Source organism: Hemiscyllium ocellatum, chromosome 25, assembly GCF_020745735.1.
Source record: "Hemiscyllium ocellatum isolate sHemOce1 chromosome 25, sHemOce1.pat.X.cur, whole genome shotgun sequence".
Taxonomy (NCBI): domain Eukaryota; kingdom Metazoa; phylum Chordata; class Chondrichthyes; order Orectolobiformes; family Hemiscylliidae; genus Hemiscyllium; species Hemiscyllium ocellatum.
Window position 1 is genome coordinate 20,747,739 of NC_083425.1, and position 23,390 is coordinate 20,771,128.

The 23,390-nt window shown below is 41.8% G+C and overlaps 1 long non-coding RNA gene across 1 annotated transcript; it reads left to right on the forward strand.

Moving 5' to 3' along the window:
• Positions 1-6,943: 6,943 nt before the first annotated feature.
• LOC132827881 (uncharacterized) lies at positions 6,944-22,561 on the forward strand. Its single transcript, XR_009646056.1, has 4 exons — positions 6,944-7,008; positions 18,488-18,642; positions 22,296-22,344; positions 22,439-22,561. It is a non-coding gene; the product is annotated as an uncharacterized LOC132827881 (long non-coding RNA).
• The last annotated feature ends 829 nt before the right edge of the window (positions 22,562-23,390 follow it).

Below are 23,390 nucleotides of genomic sequence, written 5' to 3' on the forward strand. Positions count from 1 at the left end.
CTTGTTGAAGGCAGTTTCCTATGTAATGTCTTAAATAACTCCATAGTGGCTGGTATCCATCATCAATGTCCCCTTTATTTACACATGAATGGTCCTTGACTTTAGAATTTCTGCAATGCATCTTGTAGATGGTGCATACTGCACAGTCAATGGCGGACAGAGTGGACATCTGTGGATGTGGATGTAGTGCAAATCAAGTGGCCTGCCATCATGAAGTCAAGCTTCTTCAGTGTTGTTGTTGTGCCAGGCATCCAGGCAAGTGGAAGTATTCATTTGTCACAAACCAATCCCAGACCTGTATAAAGTGACAGTCCAGAGAATTAATAGTAAGAGGATCAATGGTTAATGGGATCAGGCAGGAGAATGGGCTTGAGAAACATGTCAGCCATGACCAAATGACAGAGTAGACTTGATGGGCCAAATGGCCTAATTCTGTCTCTTTACCTTTTGGTCTTATGGTGACATTATTTTTCAGTTGACAACGGGAAGCATTTTTTATTTATCTCTTGCAAAAATATTCTTCGCTCATATCAATCAGGGACTTATTGCGAATCCTTTATGATTAAAAAGATACTTGTTCACATCTGTGCTTTTGTGATGCACTGCTGGTCTTCATTAGTAGAAGTGACATGAAAATCCTGTGTACATTTGGGAAAACAATTATAGAATCCAGAAACTTTTAACATTTCTCAATCTACTTAAATTGCTGACCTAAGTAGTGACAGCCTGAGTCAGCTAATCTTGTCACCAGAAGTAAAAGGAATCCTTTACAAATGTGTCATAAAGCATTGAGCTCGTGAACTCACTAATGCGTTACAAAGATGTCTTGAAGTAACTGTATATTTTGCTATCCAAGTTTCAGTTGGTTAAATTACCACCTAATTAGTGCCAAAGTTTGGCTATTAGAAAAAGAGACTGAAGACAATTTGTCTTTCTATCCTGTATAGTGCCACTGGCTGCCTATTGTGGAAGAATCCTCATTGCAATACAAATTATCAAGAGGTTGAAACGCTTCCAGGTCCTGATCCCTTACTCACTGTCACAGTGCCCTGGGAAAGATGAACATTGCTGTTACAGGATGACAATCCTAGGAGCACCTCCATTGTATGAAAGAGGTTCAAATTCTTTCGGAATAAACCCTGGCCAGAGCTGTCAGGCCATGCCCCCTGTTGAGGGGAAACTACTTCACAAAGTGACCTCCATCCACAGCTGGAGCTGCACTGTTTCAGTGGGAGCAGAGGGATGCACGAAAGTAGGAGGTCTTTCGAGACATGCCGCAACTTCTACGTCTTTCACCTTTTTCTTTTGTCTCCTGCAGGCACCAGCAGGATGTCCAAGGTCTCTGCTGTCAAGAAGCAGCCCAGCAAGATATCACCTCATCCACCTCTGACAAAGAGAAAGTTGATGTCCCAGAGGAAGTACTGTCAAGGCTGCCTGCCCTACCCATCACTCAGCTCAGATACCCACACCTCAGTGGGTGCAATATCTCGACGAGAGTCAGGAGCACCTACCAATGAACATATCATTGCTGCATCTCCTCCACTGGCTGAGCTAGAAATGCCAAAGTTGCTGGCACTCGGAGGGCCACAGCCCATGTCCAGCCCCTTTAGACATTGAGTTCTCCTCTTCACTATTGTAACACTCAATCAAGTTGCCCAACCTCCCTCCCGCAGAACTAGCCCCTGAAAACGTCCCTCTTGCCTTTTAGGGGACAGTTCCTCCCCTTGAACGATTTAACCCCACCTAATGTGTGACTAGATTCCTGACTGATATTTGTACACTCCCCATTCGATTCCACAACTGCCCTGGATGGTTGTAGTGGACCCACAGTGACCCATTCCCCAAACTGAAAGTTAAAAGGAGATGCTGGATAGGCTGGGACCTATTGCACTTGAGCGAGGATGAGGGTGACCTTACTGACGTTTATAAAATCATGAGGGGCAGAGATAAGGTGGGGGAGTTCATAACTAAGGAACATATTTTTAAGATGAGAATGAGAAAGATTTAAAAGTGACCCGAGTGGCAACTTGTTCACCCAGACGATGGTTCATGTGTGAAACAAACTGCCAGAGGAGGTGGTAGATGCTGTACAGTTACAACATTTCAAAGGTGGCACAGTGGCACAGTGGTTAATGCTGCTGCCTCACAGCGCCAGGGACCTGAGTTCGATCCCAACCTCGGGTGAGAGTTTGTGTGAAGTCTGCACATTTGCCCTGTGTCTGAGTGGGTTTCTCCGCGTGCTCCGGTTTCCTCACACAGTCCAAAGATGTGCAGGTTGGGTGAATTAGCAATGCTAAATTACCCATAGGGATGTGTAGGTTAGGTGCACTAATCAGGGATAAATATAGGATAGGGGAATGGGTCTGGGTGGGTTACTATTCAGAGGGACAATGTGGACCTGTTGGGCTGAAGGGCTTGTTTGCACGCTGTGGGGATTCTAATTGTAACTCCAATTCTAAAAAAAATTTGAACAGGTACATGAACATGAAAGGGGTAGAATGATACAAGGCAAACGCAGGCAACTGGAACTAGTTCAGTTTGGGAAACTTGGTTGGCATGGACTAGATAGACTGAAGTATCTGTTTCTGTGCTCGCTGCCTGTATGATATACAGACTTCCTGACCCTGATTAGCCCCACCATGAGAGCTGGAACCACTCAATATGGGGTGTGGCAGTATCTATGAAGAGAAAGAGAGGGTGAACTTTTCACTTCAATATAGAGCTGGGTCATGTAGTTTTATTGACATGCTGGTTTCCTGGGATCATATTTCCCCAGGCTACTTTACCAAGATTTCTCTGTTCAATAGTGTTCACACAGAATACTGCTGAGAAAATGAAGGGCAACAGAGTCTAGTTTTTGTTCAAAAATTAGTTTGAGTGATGTGACCATGGGCCTGTGCTCTCCTGACCAAGCACTTCCTGCAACAGTCATTCTCTGCAGTAACTTTCAATCAACAAATTAGCTCCTCACTTCCTTCTCCCATTGCATGTATTCTTCATCATAGATCGCCACCTTATGGTCACAGTAAGTAGTTGCAACTAAAACAACTTACATTGATGTAAAATTGCTGTTTAAAGGGCTTTCATGCTATCCCTGGTTATGGGGAAAGTGAGGCCCTGCAGTCCAGCTTTCTCATTTCCACCAAAAGGTCCCACGAAAAGCCATAAACAACAAGCATTATTTCTGTAATCCGAATTCAGTTTGGCTTGGCTGATGTCAAGAACTAACATCGCCACAGAATTCTAGAATTATTATTGTACAGGAGAAGGCCATTTGGCCCACCATGCCTGCACTGATTCTATGACCTAGTGACAACCTCTAGCCTTTACCTCTTGTCCCTGCACACTATTTCTGAACAAAAACAATCAACCCACGATCTCTTGAATGCCTCAATCTCCCACTCCACAAGGCTGGTTCTGAATGGTTCACTTCATGATCAAAAGATGGGCATGATCTCCAGTATTAGCTTTTCTTGCCTTCGCTGTGCCAATTGTCTCCAGAGTCAACAACAACTAATCAACCTCTCTAATGCAGTAAACTAGCCCAAGGTGCTTCACAGAGCATTATCAAACAAAATGTTAAGCCAAACCAAATTAGGATACATTTTTGTATGTGTGTGAAAGGTGAGGCACAGAGGTATACAAAGTTAAAAAAAATCACACACCAGGTTATAATCCAACAGGTTTAATTGGAAGCACACTAGCTAGTATGCTTCCAATTAAACCTGTTGGACTACAACCTGGTGTTGTGTGATTTTTAACTTTGTACATCCCAGTCTAACACCGGCATCTCCAAATCATCACAGAGGTATGTGTGTCTTCAGTTCAGACTGAGAATTCCAAAGGCTTTGGGCCCAGCATCTTAAGGCATGCACTCTTATGGTGGAGTAAGTAAAATCCAGTATGCTCAGTAGGCCAAAATAGAGATTACTGAGGAGGGCTACTGTCTGGAGGAGTGACAGAGACAAGGATAGACAGGGCCATTAGGGAATTGGAAAATTAGGATGAGAATTGTAAAATTGAGGAGCTGTTTAACCATGAGCTTCAGGTAAGCAAGAACAGGACTTGATGGCAGTTCAGAAATAGACAATGGATATCCAGATGCCCTCAAGTTTACAGAAGGTAGATGTGAAATACTGGACAGACACGCATTGCAGTGTTCAATTCTAGAGGTAACAAGGGCATGAGGGAAGGCTTCAGCAGCAGGTGGGCTGTGGCAGCACTTGAGTCAGATCATATTATCGAGATGGAAATAAGTGATGTCAGCGATGATGCATATGTGGAAAGTCATCACATGATCAAATATGACACCAAAATTGTGAAGTCTTGTTCAGCTTTATACATTTGCCAGCAGATGGAGTCAATGTTTAGGAAATGGATTTTAAGTTGGAGTTAAAAAATCAATGATGTCCATCATTCCAATATTCAGAAGGAGGAAATGTTGGATCCAATAATTGATGCAGTACAGTTGTCTGATACTTTAGCAACACTGAAGGAGTCAGGCATAATGAGTGGGAGGTAGAGCTGGACGTCATTAGCATAAGAAGCTAACATTGAGTTTTGATACAACTGAGGGCCAGCTTTTAGCTGTGAAGTAGGAGGATCAAAAGGTAGGTGTAAGGGGGTGATACTAGACATAACTGTACAGGAATGGAAAGAGAAGCTATTTGCGACAAGTCTTGAGCTAGAATTAAACAGAATGTGAGTAGACAAGTACAATCCCACCCAGCTGGGAGATAGAAGAGGAGGAGGACCAGATGCTCAACAGAATCAAAGTCTGCAGCCAGGTCGAGGAAGATTTGTTATAGTTACATAGGATGTCATTTGTGACTTTTATAAGAGCTGTTTTGTTACTGAACCATGAGAGGAAAGTGGATTGGATAGATTTAAACTTGGAGTTCTGGGAAAAATGTAAATAAATTTGGAAGGTGACAACACTTTAGGATCTCTTTGAGTGCTCCACTTCTTATCTACATACTGTACTTCCTGATTGCTCTTTGTATCTGATTTTGATCTTCATTGCTTCCCCCTCCTCCCTAATCACACCGTCTGTGATCAAGCTTTCATCCACTTCAATGATACTCTCTGAAAAGTCATTTAAAAATTACTCCATCTGTCTTTTTACCTTTAAGGTTTCTGTCAAAACCTATCTCTTCAACTCACAACTCAATTCTCCTTTCCAGATTCAGTGCCTCTCTTCTAGTGTTTCTTTGGGAAGCATCTTTACAAAGACAATATGTTACTGGTCTGGCAAAATATTATGTAGTAGGGGGTTGTAGATATAAGTCATAGAGTCATAGAGCTGTACAACATGGAAGCAGTCCCTTCGGTCCAACTCGTCCATACTGACCAGATATCCTAAATTAATCTAATACTAATTGCCAGCATTTGGTCCATATCCCTCTAAACCCTTCCTATTCATGTACCCATCCAGATGCTTTTTAAATGTTGTAATTGTACCAGCCTCCACCAATTCCTCTGGCAGCTCATTGTACCACACACAACTCTCTGCATGAAAAAGTTGCCCCTTATGTCCCTTTTAAATCTTTCCCCTCCCACTTTAAACCTATGCCCTCTGGACTCCTCTACCCAGAGGAAAAGACCTTGGCTATTTACCCTATCCATGCCCTTCATGATTTTACAAACATCTATAAAGTCACCCCTAAGTTTCCAACGCTCCAGGGAAAATAGCTCAACCTAATCAGCCCCTCTCTATAGCTCAAACCCTCTAACCCTGGCAACATCCTTGTAGATCTTTTCTGAATCCTTTCAAGTTTCACAACATCCTTCCTACAGCACTTTCAGGAGTTTGAATGGCTGTTTTATGCCCATGTTGTAGTCTGAAGTTATGAATAATGATGGTTGAGTTTGCAATATTCTTCCCAAAACCAAGACTGTTTACTTTATTGTTTCTTTGCCCTTGCCTTTTCCTCACCAATGTTAAATTCTTATTTCATGTTTTCATTAGATTGAGACTTAACTTATGCAAAGTGCTCCTCACCTAATACTGCACATAATCAGAATCAGAATCTCACGTGTCTTGATCCTACTGTTTGGAACCCCTTTCCTACACTCCTTCTAAATCACTCTCCACCTTCAAAAGCCTTCTCAATGATCTATTTTCATCAATATTTCAGGTCATCTATCCTAATCTGCTGTTCTTGTCTCTCCACTCTTAATCTGTCTTATTATTTAAAAGTTATTGCATAATCTCATGCTCTTTCCGTATACTGTGCCCAAACAGGACACTGGCAACCATCTTGTTTCACCCATAGTTAAGCGTGGGAAGCCATTGCAGTTTTGCTATTGCTTTCTGCAATATAGCTGACTAGGAAGCATCCTCAGGCCTGTTGTCTGTGATCAAGCATAATGAAAGAACTGACAGGTTGATAGCCAACCTGTTTGACTATCAGATTCTGGAGTGGGACTCAAACTCAGGGTTTCAGGCTTAAAGGAAGGGGACAGACCTTTCTTATTGCCTCTTAACTCAAAATTGAACTCAAAGTTCAAAATACTTGCAAAAGATTATCACTAAATTTTTCACTTTGACATATAATTTATCTTGCTTATTCCTGATGATTGGGCAGTTCATTTTTTTTTCAGATAAAATGTGATCTTTAAATGACCAGATGTGAACAGTAAATGCAAGTCATAGATCCAGTTTAATGCAACGTGCAGATGAATGCTGAATATACATTATCTTGCTGTTATCATGTAGGGACAGATTCTAGAACCAGGGAGGAGCAAAGCTGTGAAAATACCTACAGATACGAGGACCTAAGTCTGCTATCTACATATAACCAGCTGCATATTTAATATCACATGGCAATTACTTAGAAGCTTCTCACAACGTTATTCGTGGAAAATTCTTGTTAAAATGTTAATATGGAATTGGGGGACATTATTAACTTGAATCTGCCTTTTTTTACTATTCTCTCATGGAACGTGGATGATGTTGGCTGGGCAGGCATTTGTTGCTCATCCCTAGTTGACCTTGAGAAGATATTGGTGAGCTTCCTTCCTGAATTGCTGCAGGAGTTGTGCACCCAAACCCTCACTGCTGTTTGGATGGAAATTCCAGGGTTTTGATCCAATGACAGTGAAGGAATGGTGATAGATTTCCAAGTCAAGGTGGTGGGTGGCTTTGAGGAGAATTTGCAGGTGGAAGTATTCCCATGGACCTACTGCCCTTGTGTTTATTGGTGGAAGTGGTTGTGGGCTTGGATACTGCCTAAGACCCATGATGGGCTTTGGCAGTGCATCTTGTAGATGGTATACACTGTTGCAACTGAGCTTTAGTGGTGGAGGGAGTGGATGTTTGTGGATGTGGAGCTAATCAAGTGGGCTGCTTTCTTTGAGTATTGTTGGGGCTGCAGTTATCCAGGCAAGTGGGGAGTATTCCATATTCCATCATGTTCCTGATTTGTACCTTTAGACAGTGGGCAGGCTTTGGGGAGTCAGGGGTGAGTTAGTCACTGCAGAATTCCAAGCCACTGTATTTGTTTGGCTACTCCAGTTGAGTTTCTGGTCAACAGTAACCCCAAGGATGTTAATCGTGGGGATTCAGTGATGGTAATGTCATTAAAAGTCAAGGGGTGATGGTTAGATTCTCTCTCATTGGATATGATCATGTCATAGTAGTTGAGTGGCATTACTGTCATTTTCCACTTGTCAGCACGTCTTGTTGCATTTGAATATGGACTAATTCAGTGTTTGATGAGTTGTGAATGGTGTTGAACCCTCTCTAATCATTGGCGAACATCCCCACTTCTGCTCTGAGACATTACACTGAGAAATTCCCGCAGAGGTGCCATGGAGCTGTGGATTGACCTCGAACAACCACAACCATCTTCCTACGTGCTCAGTATGATTCTAACCAGTGCAGAGTTTTGTCCCTGATTCCCATTGACTAGTTTTTCAAGGCCTTCTTGATGCCACACTCAGTCAAATGCAACCTTGATGTCAAGGGCAACCCCACTCATCCCACCTCTGGAATTCAGTTTTTTTAGTCCATGTTTGAACCAAGGTTATCATGAGGTCAGGAGCTGAGTGCCTCTGGTGGAACCCAAACTGAGTGTCACTGAGCAGCTTATGAGCAGATGCTGCTTGATAGCACTGTTCATAGCACTTTTCATCAATTTACTGATAATCAAGAGTAGACTGATGGGTGGTAATTGTCTGGGTGGCATTTGTCCTGCTTTTGGTATGCAGGACATTCCTGGGTAATTTTCCATGTGGGTAGAAACCATTGGTGTAACTGTGCTTGAGCAGCCTGATTAGAGGCATGACAAGTTCTGGAGCACAAGTCTTCAGTACTATTGCCAGAATATTGTCAGGGTCCATAGCCTTTGCTGTATCCAGTGCTTCCAGGAATTCAGAGACTCACTGCTCATTCTACATAGGTCAGTATGGGAGATACACTAGTGTTACATTTTGCTCAAAGATTTGGAATAAAAAGGAAGGAGAAAAATAGACTGATCTTTTTGTATAACATTAGAATTAATATTAGCATTAACTTTATTGTCACATACTCAAATGGGTACAGTGAAAGATTTACAAGTCACCACTTGTGGTGTTCTCATAGGTACCAAGGTACCTATGTGCAGGGTCTTAAATAGATATTCTTTGGGGAAAAATATTCAATAAAAAATGATATAAAATGTCTGTCAGTAAATTAGAAAAGTAGAGAAATTAGAGTTCAGGATAACAGTCCTTCCAACTCAGACCTTGCCAGGTTTCGCCTCCAGGCTAGGAGTGTTGGGGGTTTGAGTCCATGCTGAGGCCAGGAGCTTGAGTCCGTGCTGAGGCCAGGGGTTCAAGTCCACGCTGAGGCCGGGAGTTTGTATCCACACTGAGGCCATGAGTTTGAGACTACACTGAGGCCAGGAGTTTGAGACTACACTGAGGCCAGGAATTTGAGTCCACACTGAGGCAGGGTGTTTGAGACCACACTGAGGCCATGAGTTTGAGACCACGCTGAGGCCGGGTGTTTGAGACCACGCTGAGGCCAGGAGTTTGAGACTACACTGAGGCCAGGAGTTTGAGTCCACACTGAGGCCGCGTGTTTGAGACCACACTGAGGCCGGGTGTTTGAGACCACACTGAGGCCGGGTGTTTGAGACCACGCTGAGGCCATGAGTTTGAGACCACACTGAGGCCGGGTGTTTGAGACCACACTGAGGCCGGGTGTTTGAGACCACACTGAGGCCATGAGTTTGAGACCACGCTGAGGCCGGGTGTTTGTATCCACACCGAGGCCGGGTGTTTGAGACCACGCTGAGGCCATGAGTTTGAGACCACACTGAGGCCGGGTGTTTGAGACCACACTGAGGCCATGAGTTTGAGACCACACTGAGGCCGGGTGTTTGAGACCACACTGAGGCCGGGTGTTTGAGACCACGCTGAGGCCGGGAGTTTGAGACCACACTGAGGCCGGGTGTTTGAGACCACACTGAGGCCATGAGTTTGAGACCACACTGAGGCCGGGTGTTTGAGACCACGCTGAGGCCGGGTGTTTGAGACCACACTGAGGCCATGAGTTTGAGACCACACTGAGGCCGGGTGTTTGAGACCACACTGAGGCCGGGTGTTTGAGACCACACTGAGGCCATGAGTTTGAGACCACACTGAGGCCGGGTGTTTGAGACCACACTGAGGCCATGAGTTTGAGACCACACTGAGGCCGGGAGTTTGAGACCACGCTGAGGCCGGGTGTTTGAGACCACACTGAGGCCATGAGTTTGAGACCAAGCTGTGGCCGGGTGTTTGAGACCACACTGAGGCCGGGAGTTTGTATCCACACCGAGGCCGGGTGTTTGAGACCACACTGGGACCAGGTGTTTGTGACCACACTGAGGCCGGGAGTCCATAATGGCTTTCACCCTGGACATCGCTGATGTTGCCCAGGGATACGAGATATAAAGAAAAAGCAAAGATACACGAAAAGAGACAGATAGAAAGAATAGAAACAGACAGATTTGATGAGCTTTAGCTCAGAAGCTCTACTCTGACAAAGTCTGGAATACACCGGTGATGATACATAACAGATACATGCACTGTGGGCTCTCTGGCTATGACAAAGTACCAGATAGTCACGCAATCAAACTACAAAACCATGTGTTTCTAAGATTTCCAAACATTCTAGTTCTGCTGGCACTAACTAACGCACTTTGGCTCCATATGGATGTTAGTTTGTATGCTAACACACCCAAAGCAGAACCAGAAATTGAATTTGTCTTAAAGTGTAAAATTTAAGACCGTTTAGACAGCTGAATATTGTTAATACTAATGAATCCTGTTTTAATCCTTTAATCTAATTGTCTCTTTAATATTTTATGTGACATTTACCATAATTAACTTTTGGCAATGGTGAATGACTATGTAGTGTGTATCCTGCATCAATTACAACCCCCAAACCCACCCTCCTCCCCAGTCACCTGATTTTCAATTCTTACATTACCTTATAAAAGCACAGAGTAAAAAATGAGGTCTGCAGATGCTGGAGATCACAGCTGCAAATGTGTTGCTGGTCAAAGCACAGCAGGTTAGGCAGCATCTCAGGAATAGAGAATTCGACGTTTCGAGCATAAGCCAAGCACAAGCAGTATAAGATGGTACAAAGTATCCATTTACAGCTACAGTCTCTTAACACCTTTTGCAAATGTTCATACATCATTGGTTTAAACAGGTAGTGTCAGCAGTCTATTACCTTCTTTACGAAGGGATGCCATATCCAATACTGATAATGTTGTCAGTCGCTGCTTTGAGTTCAGATGTAGGAATCGTATCAGTTTCTCCTCTCTAACACAGCAGTATTTGAAAAGTTTGTGGCTGTTGTCTTTGCTGAGTGTCGGTCATTCAGGATGTGAAGAATATTGAATGTCGGATTTTCTGTTCCTGCTGCTCAGCTGTGCACTTGCAAACAGCACTAGCTTATGGGAGGAAAGCCAACATGGTAACACTTCTAAGGTCAATTGCTAAACTCATAGTTAAAATCTGTTCCAAAAGTTGGAAATCACAAAGTGCTTGAAATAACTGTGAGACAGTCAAAATCGTTGAAATGCATGACTCATTTCTATTTCAGAAAAAATAAAATGTCAAGGCAGGAAATCATGTCATCCAAGCATCTGTTTCAGCCTATCTATGGTTTATTATGACTCTTCTCTCTAACGCTGCCTGGAAAATGATGATTTCAGCTATGGGATCTCCCTGTGGAGGGTCAGGTGCTCAGAAAGTCCTTCTCTTCCTCTCTGTTGGCCCTCAGCATATCTGTACTGAAGGCTCTGGATATGAACTCTGGCCTTTAGGTTGCTTTCATTCCTTTAAGATCTACCCCCTACCCCCTGCTGGCTTGTACAGTGGCTTCATTATGACTTGCATTGCTAGGGGCAGGAGGACCGACGTATGTTTTTGTCTCATGCCTGGGAGTGCTCTCTCAAAATTAAGCTTGTGTATTTCTGATGGTCACCCCCTCTCTCACTGCACCCTGTTACAACAGACCTTGAAAATGTGTTGGGTTTGAAAGGATTTGAAAGGACAAAAGAAAGTTCTGCCTGATGAACAAAACACCAAAGAAAAGCATCTTGACCATGTTCTCAACATCATGGACACGTAGAGTCATACAGTCATACAGCATGGAAACAGTCCCTTTGATCCAACTCTTTCCATGCCAGCCAGATTTTCCAAACTGAACTAGTCCTATTTGCCTGTATTGACCCATATCGCTCCAAACCTTTCCTTTCCATGTACCTATCCAAATGTCTGTCAAATGTAATTGTGCTTGCCTCTACTACTCTCTTTGGCTGCTTGTTCCATATACACACAACCCTCTGTGTGAAAAGGTTGCCCCTCAGATCCCTTTTAAATCTCTCCCCTCTCCCCTCTAGCCTAAGATGACTCTACCTGGGGAAAAGTCTTTGGCAAGTGTCCAATCACAAAGTCACCCTTTATTTACACATGGCGAGACCTTGACAGTTTTCCAGCTTCCTCAAAGCCAGCTGTCAGAGTGAACAGAACCCCAAACCCTCCTATTTATATCTGTCAGCGGGGCTCCCTGATTGGACGAAATTAACAGCCCCAGTCAGGGAACTTATATTCTATGAGGCCCACCTGGCTGACCTCGTTACAATCACTACCTTATCCATGTCCCTCTTGATTTTATAAATCCCTATAAGGTCACCCCTCAATCTCCTAAACTCCAGAGAATAAAGTCCCAGTCTATCCAAACTCTCCTTATAACCAAAAACCTCTTGTCTCAGTAATATCCCGTAAATCTGTCTTTTCACACACACCATGGATACACCTTCACTATTTTGATTGTTAATGGGTAGAACGATTCTCGACAGAACAACGAACATCGAATCATATTGCAAGGTTAAAGATATCTTTTTGAACTGTGCACAAATGATCTTATTGCTGACCTCTCTGAGTAAACAGGATGAATATAGCTATCAAATGTTTCCTTTGCTCATTTCAGCAATGTGATATTCCAAATGAATGCAGAGTGACGTAGGAAATCAACCACAAGAACAGCTCTCCTCTGAGCAAAATGCTGATCTGAACACTGACCCCATTTGAATTGAGCATCCTTCTTGTGGGCTGATTAATTTTAGTTATCTCAAAGAGTTGTAAATGTGACTTCAATAAACATTCCAAAGTGTTCACCCAAGAGGCTAACCATTAACCAGTCCAAAATTTTAGATGATTCCCTACAGTTCATACTGACCCTCTGAAAAATAACCCACCCAGACCCATCTCCTCTATATTTACCCCTGACTAATGCACCAAACCCCAAGGGCAATTTAGCCCAAAGTATTAAGTTTCAGAGTCAATGATGTGAAGTAGGATTAGACAAAAAACAGAACATAAACCCAGCAAAACACATTTTATTTGAATGTTATTAATGTAAAAATGGATTTTTAATGTTCCTATATCAACAAAAATCTCAAACTGCACGTCAAGTTAAACTTACCTTGCATCCCCACTTCCCTCACCAAAATGGGAGGCACAGTGGCACAGTGGTTAGCACTGCTACCTCACAGTACCAGAGACCCAGGTTCAATTCCCACCTCAGGTGACTGACTGTGTGGAGTTTGCACATTCTCCTGTGAGTTTCCTCCCATGGTCCAAAGATGTGCAGGCCGGGTGAATTGGCTATACTAAATTGCCTGTATGTTAGGTGTAGGGGTGTGAGTGGGTTGCAGGTTGGTGGGCCAAAGGGTCTGTTCCACACTGTAAGTAATCTAATCTAATCCACAATGCCCTCATCATCTAGATTTGTGTCTATTCTTTCAAGATTTCCAGCTTTAATCACTTCAGTCTTCCTCTTCCTTAAAACATAAAGACCAACATCAAAATGATGAATGATTTTTTTCAGTGACCATACATCAGGATATTCGAGGGGCTTGGGAACCAACAGTTGTGGGGAAGATCAAACTGGTCCCAGAGTGTTTGCAGAATAAATGGAGCTCCAAGAGGAATTGAGGGGAAGGAAATGGCTCCAAGGTTGCACTGGCTAAAGATGGTGAGTCTGGAGGTAGGGAGCGGGGAGGCTGAAATAGGGGAACAGCAAGAAGGGAGATTTAAAGAGTATGGGGAGAGATGTGGTGGCAGCAAGAAGGTGGGGAGAGGACAATTGAAAGGGAGGAGAAAGGAACCTTGCAAGGATTGGGAGCAGAGAGAGAGACTGTCAAGTGGAGAGAACAATTATAAACCTGTCAGTAAAAGAATACTCAGCCAACTAGATCCAGACAAACTTAAACTGATCGAGGTAATGAATTGCTTGCAAATGAATGTGGAATGCTTAAAGGCATTTGGAGGAGATTGTCCAGGAAATGCAAAACGTTAGCACACAGATGCAGCTGGTAAACAGGAAGCCTATTGGAATGTTGGCCCTTATTTCAAGGGGATTGGAACATAAGAGTAGGGAAGTCTTACTGTAACTGTAAAAGATTTTAGTGAGACCACATCTGGAGTACTGTGAACAATTTTGGTCCCCTCAATTAAAAAAAAGATATTATTTCATTGGAGGGAGTTCAGAGAATGTTTACCAGGATGATCTCTGAAATGGAAGGATTGTCTTACGAGCAAAGGTTAGACAGGTTAGGATTCCACTCACTGGAATTTAAAGGTTTAAGAGGTGATTTTGTTGAAACAAATTGTTCTTAAGGAGCTGTAGGGTAAATGCTGAGAGTATATTTCCCCATGAGGGAAAGTCGAGGACCAGAGGACGTAGTCTCAGAATTAAGGGGCACCAATTTAAGACTGAGGTGAGAAGGTATTTCTTCTCTCAGAGGTTGTGAATCTTTGGAACTCATTACTATAGAGAATTAGTTGTGGGGGCATGGTTTACATTTAAGTTGAGAAGGGGAATTAAAGGCTGTTGGGAAATGGCAGGGAAGTGGAAATGAGGAATTCTGGATCAGCCATGATCCTATTGAATGGCAGAGCAAGCTCAAGGAGCCAATGGTCTACTCCTTTCCTATTTCTCATGGTCTTAAGAAAGCATATATTCAAGAGTCATTATAGGTGGAAAAAAGTATTAGTTGTTACTGTAATAAAATTGTTAAATTTTAATTTGAAGCTAAGATGTGAAGCACAGACAAAAAGGTAAGTAACCACCTGATTAATATCTTGCAGCTTTGTGATAGAAGCGCGATAATTGGACCGCACCAATCTGTGGAAGGTACACTTAGAGTGGGTTTTTTTTTAGTGTAGGAGTGCGTATCAATTATTTCACACTTAATCAGAACTCCACTGTGAAGAATTTCCCTCATTTTGCTCACCAGAGACCTCGAAAATTTGAAAACTATTTAGTCATAATATAATTAATTAATGAAATTGCCTCACACCTTAGTTATTTGAAGAATGAGAAAAGAAATGAAACCAGAAGAGCCACCAAGTATCGACCTGAAAGGACAAAAGCAAACCCAACCCTATTTACCCTGTAAGATCCTCCTCACCAACAATTTTATGCCAAAATTGGTAGAACTGCTCCACTAACTAATCAAGCAACAGACTGACATGATCACACCCATAGAATCATATCTCACCAATATGTCCTAACTACCATCATTACTATCACTGAGTATATCCTGTACTACCAGCAAGTCTGACCTACCCTAAGTGGAGGTACAGTGGTATACACTCAGAACAGAGTTGCCCTGGGAGTCCTTAACATCGATCCCAAACCCATGACATCAGATTATAATCGCTTGGAAAGTGGTACTGACCAAACTGACTGGTCTGCAGGTTAATAGGTCTCCAGCTTCTGGTGAACTACATTCTAGCATCTTTAAAGAGGTGGCAGACACCTTGCATTGATTTTCCAAAATGTATGATATTCTGGAAGGATTTCATTTGGCTGAAAAGTACAAAAGGTAACCTCTTTATTTGCAGAGGGAGAAAGACAGAAAACAGAAAACAATGGGCCTGTGGCTTGACATCTGTTGCTGGGAACTGTCAGAATTGATCATTATGATGGTCATAACTGGGCATTTGGAAAAATAGAAGAGTCAGTATGGTTTTGTGAAAGGGAAATTCTGATTAAACAGTTCGTAGGAATTCTTTGAAGAAGTAACGTGCAATATGGCTAAATGGGAGCTCACTGATTGACAAATCTAAGGCTAGTATATGTTCCACATGAAAGGTTATTGTGTAGGCACTGAGTGTATAGAAGGTAAGAAGCCAGCAGAGATAGAAGCTTGGCTGGCTGACTGAAAACAGACAGTGTGCATAAATGCGGTCTGCATATTCTGGAGATTAGAGCCAGGAGTGTGGTGCTGGAAAAGCACAGCAGGTCAGGCAACATCCGAGAAGCAGGAGAGTTGATGTTTCGGGCAAAAGCCCTTCATCAGGAATTCCTGATTGTTTTAGATTGGCAGCATGTGACAAGTGTAGTCCCAAAGGAGTGACTAAGTTTTGAGATGACACAAAGATAGGTAGGAAGATATTGTGGAGATGACATGACAAGGACGCAGACCAATATAAATAGGCCAATTGATTAAGTAAACATCTGGCAGATGGAGTGTAATGTAGGAAGACGTAAAGATTGTTCACTTTGGCAGCAAAATAAAAAGTCAGAGAATTACTTAATGGAGAAGGCCTGCAAACTTCCAAGGCACAGGCCCATTGTTTTCTGTGTGCATGAATCACAAAAGGTTGGCTTGCAGGTACATTGTGTAATCAGGAAGGCTAATTGAATGCTCGCCTTTATTATGAGAGGAATTGAGTATAAAAATGGGGAGGTTATGCTTCACCTATTCAGGGCTTTGATGAGGACACACCTCTGCACATTGGAAGCAACTCAGAGGAGGTTTGTTAGATTGATCGTTGGACTGAACAGGTTGTTTCCTAACAATAGAGTGGAAAGAGCTGGATTTGTTTTCACCAGAATTCAGTAGAACCAGAAGTGATTTGATTACAATTTAGAAGATCCTGAACGGATTGATAAGACGGACATGGAAAGAACGAAAATACTCTGTTTCAAAATTAGAGATCAGCCTTTTGGACCAGAAACGCAGGGAAAGATTTCTCTCAGAAGGTTGTGAACATCAGAAGGCCATACTGGAGGGTCTTTGAATATATTTAAAATGGAAGTAAATAGATACTTGATAGGGAAAGGAGTCAAAGGTTGTTGGAGATAAATGGGAATATGGAATTTGGAACACAAACAGTTTGGCCATGATCTTATTGAATTATAGGGCAAGCTTGAATGGCCCATTTCTGCTCCTAATGTGCATGTTCATAGATCAAACATGTGCATGTAAACCCATCACTTACCATGTGCACTCTGCGCCCCTTCCCCATCCTCAGCTGATGAACCAGTACTTTCCAATCTGTAACCTCTCCATCCTGGAAGGAAAAAGGGTAGAGAAACATGAGAACACCACCATTTGTAAGTTCTCATCCAAGCCTTATACTTGACTTTGAACTATATTTCTGTTCCCTCACTGTCACTGGATCAATATCCTGGATGACCTACCCTGATGGCACTGTGGCTGCAGTGGTTCATGAAGAGACCTCACTACCACTTTCACCAGGACAATTAAGGATGAATAGTAAATGCTGGCTTACCCAGTGATACTGGCTGAAAATGTGTTGCTGGAAAAGCGCAGCAGGTCAGGCAGCATCCAAGGAACAGGAGATTCGACGTTACAATTCCTGAAGAAGGGCTTATGCCCGAAACGTCGAATCTCCTGTTCCTTGGATGCTGCCTGACCTGCTGCGGTTTTCCAGCAAACCATTTTCAGCTCTGATCTCCAGCATCTGCAGACCTGACTTTCTCCTACCCAGTGATACCCACAACCTGTGAATGAATGAACAAAAAGCCATGGCTTTAGCATTGGCTCATAGTGAATGTGTAAATTTTGATTTTACTATGTTTCAAATCAAAAAGTTAAAAATTTTCATATTTTGTTTTTGGTAACTTTCTTATTTTGCTATTGAAACTGAAACATCTGTTTGCCCTGTTTTTTTTTCATTCTTATGCTGACTCTCAATGTTGGGATCTGTCAATGTTGGAGCAATGACTCACCATCAATCGCATTCATCTGCATCAATTGTGTAATGTAGCATTTATTTAACTGTACAGTGTATGGTTACTTAGTGCAAACAGTATTCTCTCTCTAAATCAGATGTGGTTACACTGTGCCTTGCCAGAATTGTAAACAATTGCTGTGAGGTGGGGAGGGGAAGAGAAGATAACTGAGAAATCTATATGGCAAGCATGCTGTGCAGCCAAATGAACACACACAATAGTTGAGACAGCTGCTAATTTTGGAAAGTAAAAATTAACTTCAGCAAATTTCTGTTCAATATAAAACATACTAAACTTTATAGCTAGTCAAGATGAAAGTTTCCATTTTTTTTCACAGTAAGAATTGCAAAGGAACTGGTTTGCAAAGAATTTATTGAGCATTAGCCTTTAAGCCACCTTATTAAACTATTAGAATGAGGTAGACTGAGTGTGAAGTAATGGAAAGAAGATGATGGAAAAGGACCCTGACTATCTTCCCATAATACTAGGCATTCTTCCTGACACTGGAAACTATTCTAACCTGGGTGGCAACCTCGGAGCAGATTGGCATTGTGTGTTAGTGTGCCCGCCACAGATGATTGAAGAGGACAAGGAAGTTTGGTCTGAGGTTGCCACCCGGTTTAGACTAGTTTCTAGCCTCAGGAGGAATGCCCTGTGTTATAGGAAGAAGGTCAGGATCCTACTCCACCACCTTCTTCCCAACACTTCACACTCACTCTGTCTCTGCTAGTGGACCCACCTTCCACCAAGGTTCATGCTCTATCACTCTCACTATTGACTGCAACATCTTCCCAACTTGCCCTCGTCCACCCCGGCCCCACAATACCCCCAATCCTGCACTGCCTCTGCCTACCTACTCACTCACTCATAAAATGTCTCCTCCTGCACCAACAGTAATAGCTGTACCAACCACTTTCATCTTCCATAACATCTTCTTCTCTCTCTTTCAAGGAGCAAGATGCCCTCAGTTGGGCAGAAAGACTCAACAGCTCAGACTGCTAATAAGGTATTTAGCAAGCAATACTGAGCATCAGTTGGGTACTCACAGCTGCCGAGCAAAAAGCTTGCCACAGAAGAAACTCATCAGTCAAATAAGATGCAGCAAGGTGATCTCAACATTAAGGTTGGCTTTGCTGAATTCTAATTCTAATTCTACCACTCATCTCCACATAGCCCACATTGCTTAGAATTTCCACCCTGTATCATCAAGAAAGTTAATGATACTAACACTGGCCCCTCAGAAGCCCACTTCTGCCAATACATGTCGTGCCAAACTGAGTAAAAGCCTTTCGCTACTACTCTCTTGTCACCTGTCAATCAGTCAATCCTTGCTGTCACCAATCCTTTCATTTCTTGGGCTTTAACTTGGCTGCTAGGTCAGTCATTAGTGCTTTCTCAAACACGCAATGGAAGTCAATGTATACTACATCATCCTCATTGCCTTTGTCAACTCTTTCCTACCTCATCAAACAACTCAATTAAGGAACTTAAACACAACTAGGTCTTAACAACTCCATGTCAGGTTTCCTTAGTGGAATCATATTTGTCCAAGTGACTGTTCATTTTGTCCTGGATGTCTGTTTCTAAAAACCTTGCCACCACTGAGGTATAACAAAGTGATCTTTTATTGCTGGACTTACCCTTTCACCTTTTTCTGCAGTTCTCCAGTCCTCTGGTTATTAAAGGGGGATAGCAAGTTTATGGCCAAGGCCTCTGCAATTTTCACCTTCAATTCATACAGTTTTCCCAGACACATCTGATTTGCTCCTGATGACATGTTAACATTGAGTCTAGCCAACCTTTTCAACAGCTCTTCTTTCTCCATTTTTAGCCATCCAATTGCTTCCTATTTCGCTATGACTGTCAACATTTTCTTCCCTAATATAAAGATAAAAACAGTGTATTCACTTTGTGTCCCAGCCCACTACCTTCATGAATTAATGTTATTGGTGTCTAATGTGTTCAAACTCCTTTAACTAATTCTATTCCTACAGAAGACTTTTGATTCCCAATTCACATTATTTTGTTGTTTTTCTTAATTTCTTTCTCATTTTCCCTCTGAACATTCTGTATGCAACCAGTATTTCACATGCATTATTAACTAACATCTGACATACAGCCTTTTCTGCCTCATCATACTCTTTATGCTTCATCATCCAGGGAGGGCTGTCGTTATTGGTTCCGCTCCTTAACCTTGTGAACATATATCTTAACTGTAATCCAACTATTCTTACTTCAAAGAGAGTCCGCTGTTTTGCTGCAATTTTGCCTGCCAATCTTTGATTCCAGTTTATGTGGGACAGATCAGTTCCAACTGCATCGAAATTGATTCTTCCTCAGTCTTGCTTCTCAATCTTTTGCATAGTCAACATAAATTTTATTATAGTGTGATTGATATGTGATACTCCTCTCCTAAATGTTCCCTGACTAATACTTGATCCACTTGACTCACTTCACTCCCCAGAATCAGATAGAAAAATTTCAACCTTCCACTTTGTGCTAGAAACATACTGGGCTAGTAAATTCTCTTGAATACATTTTAGAAACACTTCCGGCCCCCCCCTCTTGGCCCATTATATTGTTACTACCCAAGTCGACATTAGCTTAATTAAAGGTCCCCTACACTATTCATAATAGTGCACCTCTTAATAATTTCCTTGCAAATTTATTCCTCCATGTCTTTCCAATAGTTGGTGGCCCTCATACAACGCCAATAATGTACTTCAGTTGTTTCTTAGATGCTTCTGTCTTACTTAATAGATTTAGCCTTTGACCTTTTTGGGATATTCACTCTTTCCCACTCCAACACTGTAGCATTTTGCTTATACAATACTGCCGCACTTCCTCCTTTCTCTCTATTCCTAACCGTCCAGAACACCTTGGACAGTATGTTGCAAACCCAGTAGTGGTAAATGCTCAAATGTTTACCTCCATGAGGATCAGAATGGCAAGGCAACTTCTGGCCTGCACATGTGCTCAAATCAGAAAGTTGAATTGTGAATCCAGGAGGACCATTTGAATGATAAAACTGACGAGGCACTCTGTGAAGCGGCAGGGACCTGTACTGGGGGGAATCTGGGATGAGGCCCCCAAGTAATGCTGGATTTAAATTAGAGCTAATAATGGCAAGTATAAAGCCTGCTGGGAAATGGATTAGCCATTGCAGTATCTTCAGGTGTTGTTTTGATTCTAATCTCCCATAAAGATTTATGAAGGAAGTTTGTATCTTTAAAAAAACCTTGTAAATTCAATTAAGTTTTCAAGATCTCTAAAAATAGATACAGGACATTTGTCATACAGTCAAGATTCAAAATATCCTATTTTATCACCATTCCCAGTTATAGACAAAATAACAATAACACTCTTCCTTTGTAAATATGTATTTTGTGGGATGGGAAAATGCAATGTGATGTTATATCTTGTTACATCAGTGGAACAGGACCATTATTGATTATGATAGTGAGGGGAGCGTGTAGGACCAACTATAAGCAGTCAAATGGTACATAACCTCTCTACAATGTCCAAAATGTAGCAAATTTGATTCCCTACAGTATGGAAACAGGCCCTTCAGCCCAACAGGTCCACCCTGACCCTCCAAAAAGTAACCCACCCAGACCCATATTTATCTCTGACTAATGCACCTAACACTATGGACAATTTAGCTTGGCCAATTCACCTGACCTACACATTTTTGGACTGTGGGAAGAAACCAGAGTATCCAGAGGAAACCCACACAGACTCTGGGAGAATGTGCAAACTCCACACAGATAGTCACTTGAGGCAGGGATTGAACCTGGATCCCTGGTACTGCGAGGCAGTAGTGCTAACCACTGAGCCACTACACCACTTTTTAACACTAGGTCCTCCATCTTTCAATTCATTAACCAAACATGTATTTAAAATATTCCTGGGATATTTTGACATCATATGATTCATTACAAATGTGCATTTGTAATTAACAGTGCGTATTAATTACACACCATTGCACCATCTGACTGCCCACTGCCATGCTGAGCCCAGCATACTGTGATAAACCACTTTACTGCTTAACCTCATAGATAACTAGTGTTGGCTTTTAAATGAATATATCAGTTAGATAGATTTTGCACTCATGGTAGCTACTGCAATGTCATATTAACAAAATTAATCCAACTGTTAAATAGAGTCATAGAGATGTACAACACGGAAACAGACGTTTCAGTCCAACTTGTCCAAGCCGCCCAGATATCCAAGATAAATCCAGTACATTTTGGCCCATATCATTCTAAACCCTTCCTATTCATATACTGATCCAGTTGCCTTTTAAATGTTGTAATTGTACCAGCCTCCATCATTTCCTCTGGCAACTTATTCCATACATGCACCACCCACTGTGTGAAAATATTGCCCCCTTTTAAATCTTTCCTCGCTCACCTTGAACCTATGTCCTCTAGTTTTGGACTCCCTCACCCTAGGGAAAATACTTTATCTATTTATCCATCCATGCCCTTCATGATTTTATAAACCTCTCTAAGGTCATCCCTCAGCTTCCAATGCTTCAGGGAAAATAACCCCAGTCTATTCAGCCCCTCCCTCTAGCTCAAGTAATCAAGTTTTCATTTTGCTGTTTCTGAATTATATAGATATATAAGAAAATACTGAGTGACAAATTAAGATTGTTAGAGTTTTGTGAGTGGGTACCACCAGATTGCAGTTAAAATAACCACACACAACACAAACAAATGATTTTCTTCATTATGTCTGCTTTGTTTCATTACAGAGACTCAAGCACCCAGAAATACAGACAAATGGCTCACAGTTTGTTAAATGTAAGTAGCAAGGTTGAACTCTGAATTACATTTAACAGATGTGCTGGCTCAGGCAGAAGAGTTGATTTCTAATAAACCTTTTTTACATTTTCAGGAATATGTAAATTATTAATTAGTGGTGCCTCTCAAGATATAACTCAAGAAACTCCTTGCTCAGTTCAACAAACAGCTATGAAGAATACAAAGAACAGTCTATAACGTATGAAGAGGATTCATTATGTTAGTCTGAATGGTCACTTGATTCATTCATGTTACAGAACAAAACATTCAACTTGAACAATGAAGTCTGACGTAAATTCCAAATCAACGGAAATGAGGTCCTTGTTTTTTGAAAGCACTGTGCGCTCATATAGAATAAGGATTGTAAATCCTAATTTTTGCACAGTCTTTCTCTCTGCAGGTTTGAAGTGTAGGGATGCAGGAAAAAATGTTTTGAATCACTTTGATTAATTTCCCTTTGTTCCAGAGAAGGAGATAGGGAGCACAGTCTGTGTATTATTAATGTCAACTGGGATTCAGAATGTATTTAATGGAAATGCCATTTGCTCTTTTTGCTGATTGTTTTAAGGTTCACTGTGGACTTGCAGTTCCTTTAAAACCAAAGACAGTTAGTTCAAATTCTCTAGGGGAATGCACTGGTTATTCAATGTTTGTTAAAGGGTTTAAAAGTTGATAAATCTTTTAAGCATCTAGAAGTGTTTAATTATTTTTGAAAGCTTTTGTTTAAAAAAAACTATTTAAAGTGCCTAATAAAACATTCATCTGCCTTTTAGTTGAAACCTGGTTTGAAGGGGATATTGGTTGTGCTGGAATTGCACCTTACTGCAATGCCTCACTGATACCCTTATTGCTGGTTATACTGTAGCAACAATTTCAAAATCTCACTGCAAACAACTGGAGAAATTTTGCATCTATGAGCATGATGAGCAGAAATTACCACTGTCTTGCTGCTAACTGCAAAATATAGGCCGGTGTATCCAGGAACAGTCAGTAACTAGTCTGGCGCTTCTTTCAGCCAGGACTCCAATATTGCCACAACATTAGAT